The sequence below is a fragment of the Pinus tabuliformis genome, chromosome 1_1, assembly GCF_031772625.1.
Source record: "Pinus tabuliformis cultivar Carrire ecotype Pingquan chromosome 1_1, CPIR1, whole genome shotgun sequence".
NCBI classification, from domain to species: domain Eukaryota; kingdom Viridiplantae; phylum Streptophyta; class Pinopsida; order Pinales; family Pinaceae; genus Pinus; species Pinus tabuliformis.
In genome coordinates this window covers 547,283,079-547,308,747 of record NC_142297.1, presented here as the reverse complement: position 1 = coordinate 547,308,747, position 25,669 = coordinate 547,283,079, and the positions used below count along the sequence as shown (strand labels likewise).

Genomic DNA, 25,669 nt, shown 5'->3' with positions numbered 1-25,669 from the left:
ATTGATAAGACATAAATAAAGTGGGATGTAAGAGCGAAATATATATATATATATATATATATATATATATATATATATATATATATATATATATATCATGTTTTCTTTCATAGTTACACTGGCAATTGTATGTGGATGATTTGATGCTTCTTGTATGCAAACTTGATTTTCAGATGAGATGGACCATCATTGTTGTTTATACAACCAATGTGGGAGTTGTTCATGAGTTAGCAAGCTCAATTTTTCTATAGAATATAGGAGAATGACACATGAAATATTATTGAATTCTTAATGCATTAGATAAGGAAAAGACAAGCACATGTAATATGAGACCATTGTCGTTTATATGAATAGATGTTGTATATGTTATATCATTTATACATAATAGTAACTAGATATAATATGTTAGATTAGATGATTGTTTTGATATAGGATATATTGTGGTGTATGTCAAAATGTATGTATGACATAATTATACATGGTACTTGATTGATAATGGTATGTTTTTTCTTCGTGGACAACCTAATTGGGATATATATATATATATATATCGGACAACTGTAAAAAAAATTCGAGCCAAGTTTAATCCAAGAGGGGGAGTATGTAGTTTCCGAACTTTGCCAGGTTAATTTTAATTTTGTGAGACACAAAGAGAATGATTTTGATGTAAAGATATAAGATTATGCATGACAGACTTATGTACATGCTTATATGCTATAAACCTATACGGAAAGATCTAGCTATGTTTGCAAGCCATTCATGGCACGTAAAATTCTATTGAGGGTTTTGAAGGAATCTGCAAGTCAAATAAGCTTACTTTGCATGAATCTAACCTTAACTCTTTTCTGCAGAAGCCATCCTTTTCTTCTCAGTAGTTTTGATTATTTTTTGGGCTTGTTTTTGTTGATTAGATAAGGGTTTTGGCATTTGATTTGTGACTCACAAATTTTTGATCGATTTCTATTTAAGGTTGTGGGTCTATTTGCCACTATTTCACTCGGACGCAAGGGTTTTCTTTATATGTATTGACCTTTTTGGTTTTGCAGTGAAATACCAGAAAATCGAGCTCTCTTTTATGGGAAATTTGTGGCACAAATTTGTAGTCTGGTTATTTCATATCTATCTTTGTAGGAAGGCTTTGAATCATTTTAGTCATGAGCCTCAAAGACGCTGGGTTCCTCTCAGACCTGAAGCAAACACTATTCAAGGATCTCACCATGGTAATCTTGCAATTAAATTTGATTGGTTGATTAAGGTTATAGAACTTATTGTCACTGATCTTCCCACAGTTACTATATATCATATTATCTCAGATCTGAAATATTATCCACGGTGATTGATTGCACAAGGTACTGACAATAATAAAATCCAAGGAAATAGAAAAACTAATTTTTTTATCACATGTTAATCACCAAAGTTTGTAAGTGTTCGAGCTCATATCCTTGCTATGTTTTCTTACTCTTTTGTGGATTGGTCTTAATTAACAGTGAGCTACAGTGGTATCTTCTACGTTTTCTCCATCACTGAAATATATTGTCTATTTTGCTGGTGTATTCATTGTGGCATTTTTGAAGTTTGATACCTTATTACCAAGTTGGTTATTGTGTAACAGTTCTTGATTCCTTGCATATGAAAATTAATATTGACTTTTGTTGGATGATGATCTTGTGGACTGATATGTGTTAGCAGTGGTATCTTTAAACTTTGGCATTGAAGACAACTAAAAGTAATAAATGAGCGCAACTAACTGATTCAATATTATTATCATCATTATTGCATTGGGTAAAGCACCTTTTTTATTGTCGTTGATCATGTGTGTTTCATTACTTATTCGTGGCTTATACATTGAAATTTGGAGGATCATATTGATATACCAGCCACTGAGGGGAGGTTGCAAGGCTTCAAACTTCAATCCTCTCCAAAATGTGATTTATTTGCTGACAGTCATTATCATCAGATCTGAATTTATAAGAATGTTAGCAATAATCAGACCCTTAGCTCGAAATTAACATTCGATTTGCTTCCAGATTAACCCCAAGTGTTTGGTTACTATTTTATGCATATCTGTATGACTGGGTTTGACTTATAGAGGACTGTTATTTGTGTTGCACAAGTCTGATTTGAGGCTACAGTAGTGTTTCTAGGATCTAGCATAATTATCCCTCGAACCTAGAGTGATTATTGTGCATTGGCTTTAATTCATTTGCACTTGTTAGTTAATATTGAGGTCTTATGGATTGTTATATATGGGATAAGCTACTGTTAGTTTGTGTCTTTATTGACCGTTTATTTTGAAAGCCTGGTGCATATTTTGTAAAGTGAATCATTAGCATCTCATTACATAGTTTAGATCTAGTCTAGCTTGCATCCTTTCATCACTATTAGCAATCTCACCTAATACTTGTGCTTGTAATATTTAAAGTTCACCGGTTTCTGATTGATATATCATAGAAGTGAAGATTAACTAAACACGCACAAATATTAAAGAAATTGAGTGTGTTGTCCCTGTTGGCATTGCCTCATTGGATAATCCTAAAGTTTCTCCATTAGATTTTTATCTAGCTTGCATCCTTTCATCACTATTAGCAATCTCACCTAATATTTGTGCTTGTAATATTTAAAGTTCACCGGTTTCTGATTGATATATCATAGGAGTGAAGATTAACTAAACAAGCACAAATATTAAAGAAATTGAGTGTGTTGTCCCTGTTGGCATTGCCTCATTGGATAATCCTAAAGTTTCTCCATTGGATTTTTATTGGAATATTGTAACCTTGTGTTCTAAAGTGATATAAATTTATAGTCTTGGTTAAAATGGGTTTATAGTTCTCAAAGATAAAGTGATATAAATTTATAGTCTTGGTTAAAATGGGTTTATAGTTCTCACTTTGAATCATTTGGCTATAACTGCATCTCCTTGAAGCAATTGTTTTCTTTAATTCTAGTTTTTTTCATCTCTCATCATTGATTTTATGAGCATTCTTAACCTACTTGTAGGTTGCATTTATCTTGTACTATTCACTCCTTCTTACATTATAATATTGGTATCTCTTTAAAGTGAAAGTACTCATTTCATTTAATTTTCAAGTCGTGTTTTGCTAACCTTTCCTTGCAGTATTGCTTACTTGATAGCTTGATATATCATATATTGTTGTGCAAGCACTTTTTTGAGCTTTGTATCTCGGCATTGGTCTCTTATGATTTCATCTTAAGTGCCATATAATTCTAACTAAAGTTATCGATCTCACAACACTCAATTTGATAACAAAGCTTGGCCTCTAATCTCATTTCAAGCTACCTAGAGAAGAAACTACCCTGCCTCAAAATCTCCTAGAACTTGTTGGTTCCCATCAAGTTTCCCTTCATCATCCACCCTTTCACCTTTTAGGGGCTACCCCCCTTAGCTTTCCTAGGAGAGAGCTAGAATGGAGTGAATAGGGATTAAAATGAAAACCCCTACTTTGAATGTTGTGCCTTAAGTGTACACTTCACGCGACAACAAAGCTCACAATTAGTACCTTAAGGTGAAGTGCGGAGTTTCAAAGCAAAGTATATGAGAAGCCATGGAAATTAGGGAGCAGAGTCCTAAGTCCATGAAAGATAAAGATGTGGATTCTTGGATCTATAATAAAAGGATTAGGGTACAGAGTCTTAAATTTATGAAAGATAAATATGTGGAGTCTTGAATCTATAATGAAAGGATTGAGACGTAAAGTCCTAAATAATTAAAAGATCAAGATGTGGAATCTTGGAATCCTAGGAGTAGACCAGGGTGCAGGGTCCTCAATCTACTAAGGCACAGAGATGCATGCAATAGAGATGCATAATCCCTATTCTCCAAAAGAAAACTACCACAAATGGGCAACTCAAGGATGAATTCCCTTAATAAAATCTCATTTCTGACAATTTTGGAGTGACTTTTTAAAAATAGAAAGGCATGCCTAGCATCTCAATTATGACTTTAAAAAAATAGTAAATGACATTCAATCAATGGGTAATCAAGTATAGTTGAAGGAAAATCACTTAACATATTATTAATCAATCCTAATAGTTCAATCTAGACTTAATCCTCAATATTATTAATACTACTATTATCTTTTATGAGACTATGATATTATTAGTTAAAGAGAATGACAAGTCACCTTCATCTCCTCAATCACTTCACACCTCTCTCCTTGATGACTCTCATGGCTCTATGTAACTCTCTCTCTCTCTTAACAAGTGTGTTATGAAACCAACTCAAGAAAAGATAGAAAAGAAAGATCAACGCCTTAGAATTCAGCCTCTTCGAGGGGGCAACCTCCTTTACATTACATAAATGAACAATTCTTGGATGATACAAATGAAAATACCTCCTTTCTATATATAGGAGTCTAAGTGGTCCCAATACAATCAAGCCTACATAACAATAATATTGTAGGGCACAACAGTAACAATGGGGGGCTTCTATGTGGCATAATAGTAACAATATGGGCAGTACATGGGTACATCAATATAATAAGTGGGTTATACTAATAACAATAAGGGGTTACACTAGTAGTATAGGGGCCTAACATGCCCCTCTCCTTCAAAAAGCGTTGTCCTCAACGCTCTGATACCAAATGTTATGAAACCAGCTCACAAAAAGATAGAAAAGAGAGATCCACGCCTTAGAATTCAGCCTCTTCGAGGGGGCAACCTCCTTTACATTACATAAATGAACAATTCTTGGATTCATTTCTTCTTTCTCGATGTGATATTTCACTTCTTGCACCTTTTTCTTCTTGATATGTCCTTCTATCTTGAGAGTTTGAGGAGTGGTAATTCTTGCCAATGCTTTACAAGATATGGTCTGATTCATTTCTTCTTTCTCTGGGGTGGTGTCCTGACGTATATCCTCTTCTTTTGATGTTTCTTGATCCTTTTCTTCCTCCTCTTCATATTCTATGTAAAATAATTTCTTCTCAGTACACCTATGACCTTTAGTGCATTTGCTATCACAATTGTAACAAAGCCCTTTTTCTTTTTTTTCTTCCAATTGTTGTGGTGTAACCCTTGTAGGTTGTGGAAGGCTGGGAGAAACAACACTTCCATCTTTATAGTTGTGAGGGGTATGCTTCCTGGTTTCCATAATTTTGCTTTCCATTATGTCACAAAACCCTTTTACTCTTTCCAATTGTTGTGGTGTTGCTCTAAAGAAGGTGTTGCTCTTTATATCCTCATAATGTGCTATCATTTCCTCCGTGAAAATTGACCACGTAACAAGTTTTTTACGGGAACAAAGCCCTTTGTACCATAAAAATTGATCTGGTTCTAAATATGAAGATGCAATACATACCTTTTGTAACAGTTGTACACCATGTATATCAAAATATTGCTCCATCTGAAGTATCCAATTTACCGGATCCTTGCCATCAAACTTCCTCATCTTGCTTTTTCTTGATTTTAGGAGCTCTGCCTTGAAACGACTGTAACTCTGTACTTTAGGATCTTTAAGTTCTGAACTTGTGACCTGTAGTAGCCCTCTGTGTCCTCTTTCCAATGCCACAAGTCTGATCCAAATTTGATTCTCCAAGAAAAAGTTATGCACAATCTCCCGCAGTGACCTGATTATAGACTAGTTCAGTAGAGCGAACTTGTATGAAGTTCCACGTGTCACTGTTTCAACCTTTGACTCTGAAAAATATACAAACCGAAACTACAGTCCGTCCTCTTTCTGTACCTTCTTACGAAATTTCAATCCGATCCTCACAAAGAAAGTTATGACGATTTTCCCCAGGTCACCTGTTTTGAGTGTAATTCAGGAGTCTGCAAAAAGACCAACTTCCGCAGATCATATCTCCAAAAATATCGTGCGAAAAGATCTGAAATTCGGACCCAAGGTTCAGCGCCAATTCTTCTCAAATGGGTTTTTTTTGCGACTTCTGAAACGTCACAGAAAAAACGTTATAGCGAAAATTCCACGATGACCTGTTTGGAGCAGCGAAACCCTAGAATCCAAAGCTCTGATACCAAATGTTATGAAACCAACTCAAGAAAAGATAGAAAAGAAAGATCAACGCCTTAGAATTCAGCCTCTTCGAGGGGGCAACCTCCTTTACATTACATAAATGAACAATTCTTGGATGATACAAATGAAAATACCTCCTTTCTATATATAGGAGTCTAAGTGGTCCCAATACAATCAAGCCTACATAACAATAATATTGTAGGGCACAACAGTAACAATGGGGGGCTTCTATGTGGCATAATAGTAACAATATGGGCAGTACATGGGTACATCAATATAATAAGTGGGTTATACTAATAACAATAAGGGGTTACACTAGTAGTATAGGGGCCTAACAAAGTGCTACATAGTAGCTTTTCCCCTTAGTAAAAAAATAGCAAAATTATCTTATCATTGTTGTTGTATATTAAAAGAATTAGTTACTATGCTTTGTAAATGTAGTTGTAAATTTAGTGAGAGTGGGTATATTACAAATTTCAAGAAAGCAAAATAATAAAAGCACTTGAACTGGTCATTAACTTGGAATTTTTTGTTGAGAATCAATGCTTTGCCATGCAAATAATTGAGTATGTTCTTTGTAGAAATAAGTATGGTCAACTTCACAATTAGAGTTATGTTTGTTAAAACATAAGTCAATAATAAATTGCACCAAGAAAGGTGCATTTTAGATATGGAGGTTGGCCAAATGGCATGTTGATATTCTCTACCAAAATTCATTTGAGAAAATTAATGCTATGTTATTTGATTTATTGTAAATTTTATTTTAATTATAATTGTTAACCTTAAAAATAATAATATTTATTATTTAAAAAAATATAAACCATAAAATATTTACGTAAAAAAGAGTTTAATTAACCATTATATTAGGCATAAATATAAATATCAATTAATTAATATTTAACATAAATTTTAGATTAAGTAAATGATTCTAAAGATATAACTTTTGAAATAAAAATTATACAAAACTTTCAATCTTAATTCAAAGAATTTTCAAAATAACTCAAGGGACATTGGTAATTATAAAAAATCATTATTTATTTAGAAGAGAAAATATCAATACTTAATACTTATCATAGGATTGAATTGTATTGGCCATTAAACTATAGACAACCAAGAAGGTATAGAATTACCACTGGCACAAAATTCTATTAAAAAGGTTGTAACATATATAGGGTGTTTGATAATTAGTATAGATATATGAGAAAAACCATAAAATTGCAATGCATACTAAAATATGTATGGGGAAAATAATATAAAAGAAGTATACAATATGGGTGAGCGGAATGTCAACATTAAGTAGAGAGTTGTGAAAACATTGCGCTCAATTTCGAAGTGGCCAAATTTTTAGAAGTCATGAGAAAGAGCGGGTCTAACTATTTTCTAGACATAGAATGGATAGGCTCATGCAATTGAAAATAAAATCCATTGTTAAAAAGTACCTCATTGTCAACATTAATTAATATTAATGTCTAGTAAAGATATCATTGTCTAGATAATCTTCGGCAGAATCACATAATCAATCTTTTGTCGACGCGTTTCGAACCAACCAGTGTGGTTCATCATCACGACAAGTTGAAGAACTAATCTGGGTTAGCCAACGACTATATTGCAACGGCTAATTTTGACCAGAGGATCAAAGTCAAACCACTAATTTTATTATTAATAGAAGCATATAATCTGTTATTATAATTCGTTATTATAAGTTAAAATAAATTTATTGTTTTAATATAATGGTCATTATATTTATTAAATAACCTATATTCCTTATTATCCCCAAATTATTTAAATACAACTAAATAGTATTGATTTACTATTATTCTTAGAATTTAGTTATAATAGGGAACGGTGTATAAATACACCGTTACCTATTATAACTAAATTCTAAGAAATAAAATCATCTTTCTTCAAGTTTGCTATCTAGTTTATAATATGGCGTACCCTTTCTCAAACATTAAATCCATCACATTTTGACACCTAGATAAATATTGCACCATTGTGTTGGTGCATACACTATTTTATGTCTCACTTAATACTTCCTGAAGAAGTTTAGACACCTTGTCTTTGTGAATCCCCACTTGAATTCGTGTGTTATGAACATTGTTGATTCTTGTTAATATGAGAATTGACATCACAATTAATTTACATATTTCATGTTTTTGAATCTTACAATCAACACAATGCCATTTGCTTTATTATCTTTAACTTTGTCACTCACCATAATGTTATTTGAATTTTGAGTTTTTTTTGGAGACAAACTATTTAAGAATTTTGGAAATATCCAATGTTTCAAGTGAACGCTTCAATCATCAAGGACAACCAAAGCCTAAGTGTTAGAAAAGAGTCCCCTAAGAAGGGTGCCTAGGAGCAAGCGTCCCGCCCGCCTCCCCAAGGAAAGGGGTTGCACTTTGGCCATCCCCTAAAAGACGGAGAGTGAGGTGAAGAGTAGAGTCCATGTGAATGTTATAATCTGCGACGGTTCGGCCATCCTCAAGCTGTTTGCCAGCAAAAATGAGCCTCTGCAGATCACGAGGAATTCCCTCCTTGTCCTGGATCTTTGCCTTAACATTGTCTATCGTATCTGAGCTCTCCACCTCAATCGGTATCAACTTTCCCGACAATGTGTTCACTAATATCTGCATCCTGAAATCTAAAATTTATGAACAAAACACCTGCACAGTGGAAACTAACAATCAGAAATTCTGCATAACCCCAAATCCTCACTATCAAATACAATGAAATCCTAAGTTACAATAAAATAAAAATGAAATCCTAAGTTACAGATAAACATGGCATCAAACAGTGAACCAGCACACAGTCCTGAAATAAAAATTGGAAGAGGATCTGCCTCAAAACTGCAAAAATCTCTCATCCAAAATTCGATAGGCAAAGGGATTACAAGTTTTACGCAATTTATAGAAATATCACATGTAAACACTAAAAAGAAAGAATTTCGAAGGCGACTGCAACAAACCGAAATCATACAAAAAAACACAGGCAAGCCGAAAGCATTGATGGCAGCGAACGAGAAGATACCTGAAATAAATTTCTTGAGAAAACGCTTCATACCGAAGTCATACAAAAAAACACAGGCAAGCCGATAGTATTGATGACAGCGAACGAGAAGATACCTGAAATAAATTTCTTGAGAAAACGCTTCACACAGACGTTACGAAAATTTCCCAACACTGGATTGAAACAGTATATCTGAATAAGGAGAGGGCAGATGGGTATTTATAAGCATCCAATCGACTACCCTTCTAAATCCAGCCGATGGCAACGAGAGAGGGAGGAATCGAGAGATTTATAGAAGATGAGTTAACGGATCAAAGGCATCCTCTCGCGCGGAAAAACGAACAGCCGGCAAAATTGGACGGTTTCAATCACTTCCGTTTAATTTTTAATAAAGATGAATGAAACGTTATAAATGGTAAGTGCCCTGTGATGGCTCAGCGGACCGGGCAGTTGGCTAACTCGCACCCCCTGCGTTCTAACTTTTTTCGTGTTGTTGTCTAATGGCGATTATTCCAGCTGATGTGATGGCGAATATTCCGGTTGTAATGATGGTTTCAATTTATCAGCTTGTCTGATATGTATAAATGTAATAAAAAGAGGGCCCTATAATGCTTCTGCTTGGGAACTAGTTCCTTCCTTTTTTAAAAAATTGTTTATTTTATTGAAGTGCCTTGTGTGAAATTTTTATGTTGGATTTTTTATTTTTGAACTAGTTTAAACAACACAAATTAAGATTTTGGCTATTTTTTTTTTGGAAATTTTAAAAAATCACACTTAAAGTTAAGTAATCTAAAATATATATTATTTTTAAATGTAAATTTTTAAAATTATTTAAACTAGTTTAAACAACACAAATTAAGATTTTGGCTATTTTTTTCTGGAAATTTTAAAAAATCACACTTAAAATTAAGTAATCTAAAATATATATTATTTTTAAATGTAAATTTTTAAAATTATTTGTTATTTATGTACGGCATCAAATTTCATAAAATGTTTAAACAAGGTTTTCAATAACCCACCAATGTCCTCATTTATAATACTCACTTAGTTAATGAACATGGATTCATCACATAATACTTGTTTTTATATCTAAAAAATAAAATCATCTCTCTTCAGGTTTGCTATCTAGTTTATAATATGGCTTACCCTTTCTCAAACATTAAATCCATCGCATTTTAACACCTAGATAAATATCGCACCATTGTGTTGGTGCATACACTATTTTATGTCTCACTTAATACTTCCTGAAGAAGTTTAGACACCTTGTCTTTGTGAATCCCCACTTGAATTCGTGTGTTATGAACATTGTTGATTCTTGTTAATATGAGAATTGACATCACAATTAATTTACATATTTCATGTTTTTGAATCTTACAATCACCACAATGCCATTTGATTTATTATATTTAACTTTGTCACTCACCATAATTTTATTTAAGCTTTTCGGGGACAAACTATTTAAGAATTTTAGAAATATCCATTGTTTCAAGTGAACGCATCAACCATCATCAAGGAAAACCAAAGCCTAAGTGTTAGAAAAGAGTCCCCTAAGAAGGGTGCCTAGGAGCGAGCGTCCCCCTCCTCCGCCCCCTCGAAGGAAAGGAGGTTGCACCTCCGACTATACTTAATGCATTAAATGTGCTCTCGTCACTTCATGGATCATGGCATTGATTCGGCACAAGGTTAATCATCATTTGAAAATTGTGGGACGCATGGGGAGGTACAAGAGGGCTCAATAAAAGAATTCTATCAAATTGGTAGAGCTAGAGGAAAAAATTGAGAGTATAGACCACAAGCTGACCATTCTAGCTAGTAGATTGGCAACATCTCCTTCTCCTCAGATGAGTGTAGTGACTAGCAAGTGCAATTTCTTAGAGATTTTGCCCAATAGTTGTTATGACTCACTACTTTTTTGCTTGAAGCGTTGGTAGTCTCTTTTATCTTCTCATGTTGATGTATGCCAATATCTAACACAACCAACCTGTTTTTATAAGTTTCTATGCACAAAATGCTCTAATTAGACGAGGTCTTAGCAACCACAATACTTTGAACTTATGTTACTAGAATGGTTTCCCTTCGAGCTGACCAATAGTATAAAATATTTGGTTTATGTAATCCTCATTTGATGTAATGCAAATTGGCTAGCTTCCAAAAAGAAAAAGAAAAATGAGGGAAAGAGATAATTGTTAGAAGAGGAGAGGAAGTTGATTGAAAAAAGAGAATAAATATTTAATTAATAGATTGTTCCTTCTTCTTCTTTCCATGTAAATTGGGAGATCATTTAAATCTTATCTCAAATAACATATTATGGACACCATTCATAACTGCATCTTCAAGTTAGCCATTGTTGAGCACTTCCTTAAATTGAAACACTTCATCTACTTTAACCAAACTAAAATTCTTGCATCAATGTCCTATTAGACCTTGCACATTGCCAGTCGCTAACTTCCAAAAAGAAAAAAAAAAAAGTGAGGGAAAGAGATAATAGTGAGAAGAGGAGTGGAAGTTGATTGAAAAAAGAGAATAAATATTTAATTAATAGATTGTTCCTTCTTCTTCTTTCCATGTAAATTGGGAGATCATTTAAATCTTATCTCAAATAACATATTATGGACACCATTCATAACTGCATCTTCAAGTCAGATATTGTTGAGCACTTCCTTAAATTGAAACACTTCATCTACTTCAACCAAACTAAAATTCTTGCATCAATGTCTTATTAGACCTTGCACATTGCTAGTCGCTAACTTCCAAAAAGAAAAAAAAAATGAGGGAAAGAGATAATTGTTAGAAGGGGAGTGGAAGTTGATTGAAAAAGGAGAATAAATATTTAATTAATAGATTGCTCCTTCTTCTTCTTTCCATGTAAATTGGGAGATCATTTAAATCTTATCTCAAATAACATATTACGAACACCATTCATAACTGCATCTTAAAGTCAGCTATTGTTGAGCACTTCCTTAAATTGAAACACTTCATCTACTTTAACCAAACTAAAATTCTTGCATCAATGTCCTATTAGACCTTGCACATTGCCAGTCGATTCAATTGTACTAGAATTTTGTAACATTTTAATCCTATCAATTTGTGTTTGTAAACTTATGAAGTGTAAAGAAAAATATATGGAAGGACTTAGCTTCTAATTCTATCAAATGTAAATTGACATTAATGGAAATTCTATTCTATGAAAGAAATTCAATCTAATCTATATCAATATGATCATGGTTCTGAAGCATTTATATATCTTCTATAACAGCCCCAGGTTAAAAATCCATGTAATAAAGTTAATGAAAGAAAAATAAGACCAAGATCATGGGACGTGTATTCCAAGCTGAATGTTGGGCAAAACATCCTAGTGGGCATTCATTTGGTTTATTATGGCTAAGGGAAATTGGCAAAAGCAATGGCAAAGGATTTGAAAAGGCAAGAGACATTTATTGGCATTTATTTATGAAAATAATGGAAAATAGGAAAAAAGGAAGGTGAAAGGTCACATGTTGCATGTGAGGAGGAAAATAATGGAAATTGAACAAAATAGGGGCCTAATTAATAAAAAGGGTTTCTGAGGATCAACTCACAACCTTTTTTCATTTCAGTTTTAGAGCTCTCTCTCTATTCTCTTGACTCTCACATACTCTTGCACACTTAGAGCATTCTTGGAGCACTCTAGCATTGGAGGAAGGCAAAGGAGGGACAAGAAAGCAAAGGGAAGCGAAGGTCAAGCAAGGAAGAGTTGGATAAAGTTTCTACTATAGGATTACTTGCAGGTATCGAGTTGCATGTGTGATTTTCTTGCTAGTTTTGGCATGCATGGTACATGCATGTGTGTTTTTTTTTCTCTTGTTGTCGTTAGCACGGGTTTTGCCAGGTTTGATAGTGGTTTTAAGCCTTTCCTTTCCATTTCTAAATAGCCATGGTGTGATGGGTTTTCTCTTATTTAGTTGAATTGGATTGTTGAATGGTTTCAAAACTGAGTGGGATGGTCTCAAGGAGGAAACACGAGGCCTAGGAATCCCTAGACCAATGAAGGTGGGATTGCAGTAAAACTTGATTGTGTATACCCTCATTGGACCTAGGAATCCTCGACTAGTGAATGGTGGGATATACAATAAATCCTATAGGGTGGATATGGACAAATTCCTCACAATTTAGGTGGAGAGATCTGGAGGCATCCATGTTTATATATGCCTAGTGATCATTGGACCGATATATGGTTAGATTGCAGTAAATCTTGGTAGTGTATGTTTCTTGTTTGGGACTAGGAAACCCTTGGTGGGATTGCAGTAAATCCTGGCTATATAGATGAGGGCTTGGACCTAAGAATCCCTTGGTGGATTGAAATAAATCCTGAGGAAGCCCTGGTGGTTTTATTGTAAGTCTCGCATTCATGTTTGGAATATGGCATGGGGGTGATTGGCTGAAAGAAAGATTTGGTTCAACCAAATCTATGGTCGGGTAGTATGTGGAAGTCCCTGACCTAGTTGCATTTGCATATGTTAATAAGAGCTATTTTCCTCTTGTATATTATATGTAAATGTGTTTGCTATTATGTGGTTATAATGGATGTTCTATCATTGTTATTATGCTAGTTATATGTTGGTTATAAGCATGGTTTTATGACATACTTGAGTTATGGCTCTCATCTTGTTTGGTTTTGTAAATGAAATGTTAATGAATGTATGGCCTAATATATTATATTGCAACTATTATGAGAGGTAATTGACCTTCTTGATGATTCTCAGATAAGTATGAAGTCGCTATACTCAGATGTGTTTATATGACCTATAGATTACATGTTCATGATTTGTTTGACAGAATGTATGTCATGGTTGTTAGCAGTCAATTCAATTCCTTATTCATGATTTTGTGTTGGTAGCCTTGACTCAATGCTATTTATCATTTCTGGAAGTTTCATCAAGTTCTAAGCAGCATCATGAGTCCTAGCCCTGAAAAAGTGGCTCAAAATACGGGGTTGCTGGCACAGAACTACCTAAAAAAGGCCACAGTCGCATGTATGCCTTATTGTGGGGGTGACTGGAGGGTCCCAGTCACATGGAAGGCTTGTCATGGGAGCGACTAAGGGTCTATTTTAGTCAAGATGCAATTTCTCACATTGGTTGGACACTTGGAGGGGTTGGTTGGCTCATGAAGGTTTTGTAGCTCCTAAGGAAGGTCAGTTTGGTTTTGGTTTATCAATTCCACTTCCTTAACTGTACTTGGGGAGTTGAATCATATCATAGTAACTCTTTGTCACATGTTTACCTCGGTGGAGTAGTTAGCTTGGGTAAATGTGGTAGTAGGTTGTTACAAAGTAGTATTAGAGCATGGTTCACCCTTGGACTGGATGGGCGGAATGTATTTGTCATGCATACATGTCGGTGGCATATGTGTTCTTTATGCTTGTGGTCTATGTGCTTGTTGTGTATGCATGGGGGTGGTTATTTTTGCAGTTGTGTCACCATGTGGAAGATGATGGTGATTGTTGTTGGATGTGATCATCATGAGTGCATGTCGGTTATGCATTTTTTATGCATTTCAATGTCTATATGTCATTATGCATGCATTGTCATGGTTATGGTATAATCATGCATGGTAATTGGATAATGGTTGAAATGATGTTTATATATTGATATGGTTATGTTTATACATGTATTATGCTAATCTAGTTGATCTTGTAGACAAGATATCCTCCCCTGAACCATACTGGGGTATGTTGGTTATGTTTATGTTTTGGTTTAGATGACATAGTATACTTATAGGAAGAAGATTAAAGATGACTAGCAAGATGCTAGACTACAGTTCATGAGACTCTCCCTATAGATCAAATGAGAAACATGGTGATGGGAACTCTCCTAAAATAGTAGACACATTGAGAAGTTTGAAGGCAGAAATAAGAAGTTGCAAAGAAAATAATGACATAATCATTCAAGCACAAGAGAAACAAGCAAAGGTTAATGCAGTTATCCTTCAGAGTTTTTTAGATCTGCAGAGACAGGGACCGCTTAGGATCATCCATGGACAAGAGGACAAGACTAACAAGGCATATTGAAGTAGGTTTCACGATGGGCACAAGTCGGATAGGGATGACACGATCAAAGATGGAAGGTTCTTGGATACATCAGATAGGAGAGGTGATGGACACAGATTCTATTCTAGTTTTGGTTTCGATAGGTACCATGGTCATCATCATTATCATCCTTTTTTTTTTAACCAAGTCGGATACTTTTATATTATAAAACAAACAGCATTACATAGTTCTATTACATCCGGGAAATTTGTCTGAAGGGTGAGGATCAAAAGTGGGTACGCAGACCCATATTCCTCCCTGCTTCTTTGATTTAAACCGAAACTAAAACAAAGACGACTGTATTGTCTAACAAAAGAGCCTCCTATCCAGCAGTATTTGCAATGCATTCCTTAAGGGAAGTGCTGGGTGACTGAATCGTCCGGATTCCGGACACTTGCCTTGGTTGATGCTTCCGCTTGGTAGCTCTGAATGAGAGAGCGTATGTGTTCCATGGCTGCCTCCAAATGGCTGCAACGCTCCTGCAATGCTTCAATCTCATTCTTTCTTTTGTCCAATTTTCTCCTCTTAGAGTTCCTATCGGAGTGATAGTCATCTTGCAGCTCTTTCAGCTGCTTGGTCAAGTTGTTAATCATTATGGTATGGGCTTTACACATAGTGCACTCCTTATTATTGAAAAGATTGTCATAAAAGTTGCTAGGTTGGGCCTGCTCGGCTGGAGGATGGTGTTGGTCTGCCATTCTTTCGCTCAGAGGGTCGGGCCAGTGAGGGGCTTTGAACGAGATTGAATAGAGAGCGGAGGAGAATATTCTGGAGTGATGAATACAAGAGGAACGGTGCGCCCAGCGTAAAGAGCCGTGGGTGATCTTCAGGGAAGGGCCTGACTCTCTTCTGAAGTGCGAAGGCAGTGGGACAAGCTTTTGGATATCAGTGGAGAGAGTAATATAGGCTGTGAGCGAGATTATGAATGAGATGAGGAGCAGGGCACTGGACTGTTGAAATCGAAGGGGGAGGTGCAATAATCTCAGAGGGCCGAGGGTGATCTTCTGGGGTATGCCTGAGTCGCTGCTGCACTGCATAAACAGAGAGATTAGCGTGTATAAAACAACAAAGAGAGTAACTAAGTTTACCAAAAGCGCCTTGAGAATCTTTTCATCCTGATGAGAGATGAGTCCTTCCACGATGCGCCTTCTGTTGCCGGAGTCGAGCTGCGGACAAGAAAACTAAGCTGTGCTATTGCTTGAAGCCCGACTGCCATATATAATGATCTGATGGAGCCACATATGCTCGGATCCGCACCTAGGGGTTCTGTTCTTGGGAGGAGGGAGGTCAACTGATTTGATTTGGCTGCTGGCTTGGCTTGTGCGAAGGGGAAAATCACAGTCCCATACCCTGAGAAAGACTGCGCTGGTCAGGTGGAGAATCCCGAAGGGATATGGGTCAATGATGGAGTTCAGATATTGAGGACACTTAGGATTTCGATGGTACCAGATAGTGCAGGAGGGGGAGCTGGGCCTAAAACGAGGAAGAATATACCTGTGATGGCTGTGGTTTATGGAGGGGGCATCGGGGGAAGCCCGCTTAGGGAATATCTTTCTTGTATACTCTGTCATTCTCCTTGACTTCGCAGATTTGCCTATTTGAAGCCTTTTTTGCTTGATTGTCTGCCTCCTCATTGTTTGTTCTGAGAATGTGTTTGAATGTGACATTGCCAAGGGACCTAATATTTCCCATGATCCTAGCTTTGATGTTGTTTAAAGCTGTTTGTCTGAATTCCTTCCCTGTGATCAAGGCTGCAATGATGATTGCGGAATCACCTAGAATTAGTAGATTTCTCAGACCGTATCTCTTGGCAATGGAGGTCCCAAGGAGAAGGCTGTAAGCCTCTGCCCTATTATTTGTCATGACGCCCAACCCCCATTCGAAGGTGACTATGGTCCTCCCCTGACAGTCTTTGATAACTCCACCTGCTCCCGCTTGACCTGGGTTGTTCTTTGAGGCCCCGTCAAAGTGGAGAGTAGGGCGATTTTGGCTGAGGATCCAGCTTTTGACTTCTTCTTTAGTTCCTCTTAACTTCCAGTCCATGTTCCTCCTCCCTGTATTTCCTTTCTTCTGATATCCTCTCCCTAATTTGAACTTGCTAATCCAGTCTTTGACTCTTGTGTCCGATTGTTCCCCTTCTACCTGGTAATTGCCATTTGCCTCAATGGTCTCGGTGATTAGAGCCATTGTCTTGGCGAGGACGCTGGAAATGCTTGGTTGTTTACCCTTGAAGATGTACTTATTTCTGGCCAACCAAATTTGCCAGCAAAGGTTAGCGGGGATGCTTCTCCATATCCTTTTGACTAGACCTTTATATTTGCCAGAATTAGGAAGATTATTTCCCCATTGCTTCTGAAGGGTAGTGATCTGATTGGGGAGGGCGTTGATGCTCAGGGGGTCGGTGATACTTTTCCAGCAAGCTTTAGCAAAAGAGCAGTCAATGAAGAGGTGGTTAGTGCTCTCTTCTGCGTCCTTGCACATACAGCAAATTGAAGGGCCTTGAATGCCTTTCTTCCTAAGGTTCTCAGCTGTGAGAATTTTACAGTGAAGAAGGGTCCAATTAAAGAGCCTTACCTTTGGAATACACTCAGCTCTCCAAACAGCCCTATGGAGAGGCCAATTGTTGATTGTTGAGGCGTTTTGCAGAACTTTGTAGCCTTCTCTTACCGTGTAGTTGCCCCCACTAGGGTCCCAGACAAAGTTGTCTTCCTCCATTCTGTTTGTAGGGGCAGAACCAGTTAGAGACATCTTGAGATCTTCCCAAAGGTTCTTCAGGTCATCAGGGAGGGGGAGGGGTCTCCAGCCAGACCAAAAGTCCTGATCCCAAAGGGAGATGTCATAAAGAGTTTTGATCTTTCCCTCTACCATCCACCGTTGTAGAGGCCTGAAGTCGATGCTAGCTGCCCTTGAATTCGAGCCCATTATCCTGTCCTCCCATATGTTAATATCCTTACCATTCCCCGGAGCTTTTGAAATGCTTGAAGTAAAGTAGGGAAGTGTCTTTTTGATCAACTTCCAAACAGGGGTGCATTGTCTCTCGACGATATTTCCTGCAACGATGTTGCTTTTGCTTCCATTTAAGTATTTCCTCTTGATTACCTCTGTCCACCAGGTCCCTTTCTCGTTGAGAATTCTCCAAACCAGTTTACAACCCAGAGCCATGTTTGCAATCCTTGGTATTCTGATTCCGAGCCCTCCTTTTTCTAGAGGGAGTGTGACCTTGTCCCATTTCACCAAGCTGAACTTTTTTGTGTCTTGCTTTCCTCCTTGCCATAGGAAACTTCTGATGATCAACTCCATGTGCTTGTGGATGCCTGCCGGTGCTAGGGTGGTAGCAAATTGATAGATTGGGAGGGCAGATAGGATGGCCTTTATTAGAATGGTTCTGCCAGCCAGGTTTAGCCAATGCACTCCCCAATTCTGAAGTTTCCCTCTCATTTTCTCGATTATTTTCACCCATATCTCCGCTTTTATTGTTTCTTTGGCTAAGGGGAGTCCTAAGTATGTGAAGTGGGTCCAGTTTCCCTGGGCAGGGATTTCCATTATTGTGGATATTCTCTGAATTATATTTCTTGGCACATTCCAGGTGTATATCATACACTTGTTGTTATTTAATTTGCCTCCTGAAGCTTGAAGGAAGAGATCCAAGATTCTTTTGAACCTTCGTGCCATAATGTTGGAAGCTCCCCCTATTAGCAAAGTGTCATCTGCAAAGAGGGAGTGGTTTATTCCTTTGGTTCCTCTGGTTATCTCCACCCCTGTAATTTCTTTTAATGTGCGCTTGTTCTCTAGATGCAAGCTGAGGGTTTCAGCCACAATGATGTAAAGGAAGGGTGACAATGGGCAACCCTGCCTCAGTCCCCTTGAGCTCTTGAAGGCAGTGCAAGGCCTTCCATTAATGAGAGGAGCTGTCCAGTTTTGGGAAATGCATTCCATTACCCTGCTTGTGAAAAACTCTGAGATGCCAAATTTCAGAAGGACTGCCCTGAGAAAGGAGTGATTTACCCGGTCGAAAGCGTTCGCCATGTCCAGCTTGATGATCATACCCCTCTCCTTCCTGGATAAACTGCTGTGAATTGCCTCCTGGATGAGTATGACATTATCCGTTATGTGGCGGTTAGGGACAAAACCCCCTTGATTTTCAGATATGAGAGAGGGAAGGACATTTTTTAACCTTTGCGCCAAGATTTTTGTGATGATTTTATAAGAAACGTTACATAAGGAGATTGGGTGGAATCTGTCGAAGGATTGAGGATTCGATTCTTTGGGGATAAGTGCTAAATGAGAGGCCTTGATACTGCTGCCCATTTTGCATTTTTTGAAGAAATTTTTGGCCATTCTTATGTAGTCTTTCTTAATTACTTCCCAGTGGGTTTTGTAGAAGGCCACTGTGAGGCCATCAGGGCCTGGTGCCTTATCCAAAGGCATGCTTTGGATGGTTCTTTCGATTTCTTCCTGCGTGACTTCCTTTTCTAATTCTCCATTTTGTTCTTCTGTGATTTTTCTCTCTATTATCTCTAGAAAGTCCGGGTTTTCCGTGTATTGGGGGTCAGCAGATAGGAGGTTTTGAAAATGGCTGGTCGTTGCTTCCTTGATTTCCCATTGCTCTGTTAGGAATCTGCCTTCCTTTGTAATTTTCCCAATATTGTTCCCTGCTCTCCTTAGTTTGATGCTGTTGTGGAAGAACGAAGTGTTCTTGTCGCCTGAATTGAGCCAGAGGCATCTCGACTTTTGCCTCAGCTCTTCCTCCTCCACGCGGTTCTGATTATACAGCTCCATGTATAATTTGGTTTCCATCCTTAAGTCTTCTGCTGTGTCTTGACCCTTCTCTTTTTCTTGATTCCACTCCGTCAGTTTCTCTTGGAGCTCGATTTTCCTTTTATTCCCTTCCGTTGTGAAGTTTCTTGCCCATTGTTTGATAGCTGCCCGTAGTATTTTGATCTTCGTTTCCCATATGTAGTGTGGGGAGCCAACAATTTCTGTTGCCCAATTTTCTTTAACCAGATTCATGAATTCTTCACTCCTTTCCCATGCTCTGTTGTATTTAAAGGGTAATGGTCCCATGTTTTCTCCTTTAACCAGATACAAAGTGACTGGTTTATGATCTGAAAAATATCCTTGGATTATTGAACTCTGGATCCTTGAGAAGTTGACCACAATGCTCTCTTGAACCAGTATGCGGTCAAGCCTCTCTTTGATGTTGTTTCTACCAGTCCTCTTGTTCGACCAAGTAAAACGCCCATTCTGTGGGGGGACATCAACAAAGCTGTGATTTTGGATGATTTTCTCCAAGGCTTCCCTTGAGGGATCTGCAAAAAAATTTCCCCCCATTTTCTCATCTACATTTCTTATCAAATTCAAGTCTCCACCCAGGAAAATGTTTCTGTCTTGGGCGCTCGTTAAGTCCATGGTGATTGAATCCCAGCAAGAGGCTTTGTCTCTGTAGTGGGGAGGAGCATAGACATTGTATATTGTGAATTCTTCATTATTGGATATATATTGCATATATGTTCTTAGCCACCATTTGTTTTGCCTGCTGTATTTAAGCTTCCATTTACTTTTATCCCATATGGTTCCTAATCCACCTGAGGCACCTACTACGCTCAGCCCTATTCCTTCAAAGCTTCTGGTTCTCTTTGCAATGTTTTGGGAGTCCTGTTCACTGATTTTTGTCTCCTGAAGAAGTAGGAAGTCTGGGTGTTCCGATTTGATGAGGTCACGGACTGCATTGATTTTTAGGGAGGAGCCCATCCCCCTACAATTCCAAGAGACCAGCTTCATCATTTACTATGTTTGTTGTGTGGTCCGCTTTTCTCCTTCATCTTCTCCCCGCTTCCTTTGGTCTTATCTAGAAAGGTATCCATTGGCTGTTGGGTCCCTGTGGCCATTTCCTTTGCTGCGTTCTCATCTCTTATCTCTTTGTTTGACTTCCGGCCTACTTTTCTGGGTGGGTCGGTGGACGTGATATTTTCCTTGGTCTTGTTCCTTGTTAGGATTCTTTCAACCGTTGGGGGAGGGGAGGATGGGGGAGGAGAAGGAGGGGATATTGTAGGGCCTCTCGGCGAGGAGGGGGGGGATGGGGGATCCTCAGCTGAAAGGGATTCGAAAGGGTTGGAGGAGGAGGGAATAGAAGGGCCAGATCCGGAGGGGTGGGAAGGGGAAGCCGGGGTTTCTTGGGAGGGTTTTGAGAGATTTCCCGGGGGTGGATTTGACTTCTTTCTCTTGACTTTTTCCCATGGTTCTTCCGGTGCTTCAGTGTTTTCAGACTCTATTGGTTTATTTTTACTGCATCTATTAGCAAAATGCCCGTATTCATGACATACCTTACATTTGAACGGCAGCTGCTCGTAGTCCACCTGTTGAATGTGCGTCCACTGGTCTACCTTGAGTTTGATCGCTTCCGGTAGTCCTTTCCCTAGGTCCACTTCTACACATATCCTGGCGCAAGCATGCATGTTCTCCCTTGGCTCCGATCTATCTATATATTTCCCCATAGTGTTTCCTATAGCTCTCACCGATTCATCTCCCCAGCAGTGGAGAGGTAGATGGGGGAGACGGACCCAGACTGGGACAGCACTGGGAACGTCCATCTCAGGGTCAAAATCAGGGGTCCATCTATTGAGATACAAGCCTCTTGTGTCCATGAAATATGGGCCATTTCTGAAGATAAGGTTGCGATCTTCTACTGTTTCGAAGAGGAAGGTGAAGAAGCCCCTCCCACAAAACCTTATTGCTATCTTTCCTTGGACCATTGAGTTCCAGTTTCTTTCCACCCAGCGTTGGACAGTGTGGGGTGATGGCCATAGCCCGGTGAACTGGCCCACTAGGCCGCGATCTGCTAAAGCTACTGCGGCTCTCCTCGGTAGGGCTGGAGGGAGCGAGACTTCTGGTGTTTCATCAAGCTTCTTAATGAACTTTGAAGCTGTTGGGCGTATTTTTTCTGAGGTGGTCTCTTTGGTTAGAGAGGCAAATTTTTTTTCCAGATCATCCTTCTCTTGGGTAGGCGGATCCATTGTAAGAGAGATCTACAGCGCAGCAGCGCTCCAGCAAGGGCAGAGGGAAAGGGCCGTAGGCCCCCGATGAATGGGCAGGAGGCCCCATGGTGGGAAGGGGAGCGTGCAGGAGGGGAAGCCGCCCAGCAGCAAAGCTGCCAGGCGCAGGCACGCAGAGGGAAGCAGAAGCTGCAGCCTAGGTCAGGGATGCAGAGCGCGGGCTCACGAGCGTTCGTCCCATTCGCTTCTAGATCCTGGATTTCATTTTTAAAAAAGAAAACAAAAATTGGTTGTTTTTTGACTGATTTGTCTCATGTTTTATCCATCATCATTGTCATCCTTACAAGAGGAACGATAGGGGATATTCTCCAGATGAGTCCAAGAAATCCAAGCCATCTACCTTTGATGGATATTTGAAAAAGCGAGATTAAGAAGAGGCATGGTTACTTGAGATGAAGAAATTCTTTGGGTTGCGTGATTACATAGAGAATATGAAGGACATAATAGTTATCTTCAGCCTTAAAGGGAAAGAACACATTTCATGGGAAGATGTGAAGTGTGTCAGAGACACCAGGACAGAGGAGTTGAGTTGGCATCAATTCAAGATACTCTTTAGGAAGAATTACTTGTCAAAGAGGTACTATGAAAGTAAGGCCACGGATTTTTATGCGCTAAATATGGGATCAATGACATATGAGGAGTATACAACTAAGTTCCTAGAATTTTTGAGGTATGTACCATATCATAAAGATGAGAAAGGGAAATTTCAAAGACTTTTTAGTGGATTACCATTAGATTTTAGAGATCGGATTGAATATTATGAGCCTCAGTCACTTGAAGAAGTCATTGGTAAGTAGAAGCATTGTTATGAGAAATCAAAGCGTAAGACAAAGTATTAGCAAGATTGGAAAGGGAAAGACAAGGCTAAAGGTAAATGCCAACCAAAAAGTACAAGACCCCAGGATGCAAGTGAGAAAGAGAATGTTGCACCTTACAAGAAGTTTGATGGACCTTAGCCTAGAGAACAACAGAACAGAGGTGGTGGTAGGAGACAATTACAGTGTTGGACATGTGGTAAGGAGCATCTCAAGAAGGATTGTTCGTAGAATCAGGGTGGTGGGCCTCAGATCTGTAGTGCACAGGAAGTGCAGACAGTTGGAGATGTTGGGAAGAACATTCCACGGATCTATGCAGTATTGGATAATAGGCAATAATATCACCAAGCATCTATTATCGAGATGGATGGTAAGCTTTGTGATCAATTTGTTTCTATTTTGATTGACCCTAGATATAATTATAGTTATGTTAATCTTGATATTGTGGATAAGTGTGGATTGAGTAAAGAAGCAAATGCAGAATATTAGTTAGTGCAGTTGCCTACAGGTACAAAGAAAAGAGTTCATCATTGGGTAAGAGCTTGTGCATTTGAGTTGAATGGTATTCCTACATCAGTGCATTTGAATGTGCTTCCATTGGGATTATACAGTATGTTGTTGGGTATGGATTAGTTGTATCTTCATAGGACCAAGGAGGATTGTTATGACAAGGCCATTGAGTGCTTGGACACTAATGGAGAACATAGGACCTTATAGGGTAAGAAGAAGGAAACATTCATTAGAATGGTCACAACTATGCAGGAAAAATGTGGTCACAGAAAAGGGTGTGTTTAATTTGCAGTGCATATTTCTAGTGATAGAGGTAAGGATATTGAGGATGAAAATCTATTGAGCAGGTACCATGTTTTACAAAAGTTTCAGGATGGTTTTTCTGCATAGATTTCATAGTTACTGCCTCAGAGAAGTGGACTTTTACATTTAGCTGGTACCAAGGGAAACACCAACATCAAAGGCACCATACAGGATGAGCACACTAGAGTTAGTAGAGTTGAATTTTCAATTGAAGCAAATAATTGACAAAGGATACATCAGGATAAGTGTGTCACCTTTGGGTGCACCAGTTTTGTTCGTAAAGAAGGATGGTACTCTCAATTCGTGCATTGACTACAGGAAGCTGAACAAGGTAACCATCAAGAACCGGTATTTGTTTTTGAGGATTGATGACATGTTTGACCAGTTGAAGGGAGCAACAATGTTCTCGAAGGTTGATCTCAGATCAGGATACATCAGGTATGCATCAAAGAAGAGGATATTTACATGACTTATTTTATGTGCTTGATGAATAATGTGTTGCATCCTTATCTGGACAAGTTTGTTATTGTGTTCATTGATGATATATTAATATATTTTAAAAATTAGGAAGAGCATGTTGGACATTTAGCAACATTACTAAGGTTGTTAAGGGAGCATTAGTTGTATGCCAAGCTTAGTAAATGCAACTTATTTTAGACAAAGGTGCATTACTTGGGACGTTGTTTCCAAGGAAGGCATAACAGTGGATTTGGAAAAGATAAGAGCTATTATGGAATGGGTAGCTCCTAGAAATGTGGATGAGTTAGGATCATTCATGGGAATAACAAGTTATTATATGAGGTTCATCTGGAACTTCTCATGGAATTCCTATCCTCGGTTACATCATTACAGAGGAAAGGTAAGAAATTTGAATATACAGAGGAATGTGCAGCAAGTTTTGAGAAATTCAAGCAGTTGTTGACAAATCTGGATAAAGAGTTTGTGGTGTGTACAGATGCCTACAAGAGAGGAATTAGTGGAGTCTTTATGCAAGAGGGACAGGTGGTATGTTACAAATCAAGGAAACTGAATGAACACAAGCAAAATTATGTGACTCATTATCTTAAGCTAATAATGATCATCCATGCTTTGAAGATGTGGAGACACTACCTTCTTGGTAGGAGGTTTGTACTGATGAGAAACCACAGTGGATTGTGATACTTGTTTGACTAATCGAATCTGAATTCAAGGAAAACTAGATGGTTGGCCACGATCAATGATTTTGACTTCGAGATCAGGTACATTAATGGAAAGGAAACAGCGTTGCATATGCTCTTAGAAGAAGAGTGCATGTGAATCATATAGCAACTATGAGTTCTTATGGGATAGATCTGCAGGATCAAATATTAAAGGCAGGACAACATGATGATAGTTATAGGGTGCTTAGGCACAAGTTACAACATGATATAGGTGAATAGTATGTGGAATATTGTCTTACAATGAATGGTTTGATCAGATTTAGGGACAGGATCTATGTGTCAGACAACAATGATCTCAAGAAGCTTATCTTTAGGGAATTTCATGTTAAACTATATTCATGTCACCCGGGATATCAGAAGACATTGACAACAGTGAAGAAGTTCTATTATTGGCAGAATACAAAGAAGGAAGTGGTAAAGTTTGTGGTTCGAATCTTGGATTTTCAATAGGTAAAAGTAGAGTGTAAGAATCTAGGTGGATTACTACAACTGATTCCAATTCCAGAGTGGAAATGGGAGGTCATTTCCATGGATTTCATTACATGTTTGTCGAGGACATCTAGACATCATGATTCTATTATGGTTGTGGTTGAAAAAGGTAGCACACTACACTCTAGTGAAACCTACTTTTTCAGCTAATGATGTAGCATAGGTCTTTGCTACATTGTGTTTCAAAGAATATTGTGTCAAACATAAATGCTAAGTTCACTTCCAGATTATGG

General features: G+C 38.0%; 1 pseudogene; it reads right to left on the bottom strand.

The window, feature by feature from the left end:
- LOC149214275 (polyubiquitin-like) overlaps positions 1 to 25,669 on the bottom strand; it is a 69,279-nt pseudogene that overhangs the window by 28,991 nt on the left and 14,619 nt on the right.